The following is a 1,314-nucleotide window of genomic DNA, read 5'->3' on the forward strand; positions in this document are numbered from 1 at the left end:
TGTGTGTGTGTGTGTGTGTGTGTGTGTGTGTGTGTGTTAATCAGGGCAAAATGGCTATATTTAACTGAGTCTAATTTATTAAAATAATTGCCTTAATGAATACTAATTATTAAATCTTCATTTATTATGTGCTTCCCTTTGCTGGTACATGTATTTCGTATTAGTCATTATGAAACAAGACATGCAGCAAACTGTGTAATTACAGACAAAGCATTTAAGACACAAACCAATAAAAATCAAAGGCAGAAGAAAAATGCTTTGAAGAGAGCTGGGCATAGTTGGGACTTCCTGTGTCCTGCCAAGGACCTGGGGCAGAAGGTGGGGACACAGGGTGGGGGTGGGGGGCGAGGGTGGGTATAATCGCCTTGCACTCTGTGGCTCAGCCTTTCCACCACCGGAGAGAGGACAGGAGAAGCTGTTTATGTCGGCAAAGACCAAGGAACCACCGTGCCTCGTCCACGTACTTCAACAGTGGAATGAAACGAGCACTTTCCGAGAGTGGGCGCCTCTCAAAATGTACCCGAGGGCATAGGTAGGGGTGTGGGGTGGGCTTCCTGCTATTGCACTAGTGATTTGCTGGGTAACCTGGGGCAAGTCCTTTCCCCTCCTGAGCCCCTATCTCCCAAATGGGAATCTGTGATTAAATAAAATCACTGTGCCTTTCAGCCCTGAAGTTCCCTGATCCTTGCAGGGCAACAAACCCCAGCCCTGAGGTGAGCCAAGGATAAATTGCATCTTGCCCCAAAGGTTGTGGAAAACAGATGCCAAGTGTCTCATTTAAAAGGGGCCCAATGAACCTGTCTTTCAAAGCAGGAGCCACCAAGGCCAAGGCTTTTTTCGTTCCTCACCTGGGGAGCAGGGAGAGGGAGGGGGCTGACACACAGGCTCCGCTGATGGGCAGAGAAGATTGAACTGGTCACATGGGACTCACCACGAGGGGCACCTGAGGCTGGGCAAGAGAACCTGGAGTCTGCTCTCTGCACTTAGATCATCCTGTAAGCACTGTCCGGGAACTGGCTTTACTCACCGGTTTTGCCTGAGCCCAATTCAAGCCAGAGGTCAAAAGTGGCGGCCTAGGGGGAATCCAATCTGGGGCAATTCCCTGACAGATTCCCTTTTGCCTCACTGATTCCCATTTTATTGCCCTGGTGACAACAGGGTTTTATCTTGGGCCCTCTGAATACCTGAATCCCGGCAATTGCTGATGAGGGACAAGGTCCCAGGATCGCTGGAGCCAGTTGGCTGCCTTCCCAAATGTTACAAATTTGCATTTGCACTTAAAAAATGAGCTAGCTCCTTGGATAAAGATACAAT

Source organism: Echinops telfairi, unplaced genomic scaffold (genome assembly GCF_000313985.2).
Source record: "Echinops telfairi isolate 266 unplaced genomic scaffold, ASM31398v2 ScPeMD7_7469;HRSCAF=8507_0, whole genome shotgun sequence".
Lineage (NCBI taxonomy): Eukaryota > Metazoa > Chordata > Mammalia > Afrosoricida > Tenrecidae > Echinops > Echinops telfairi.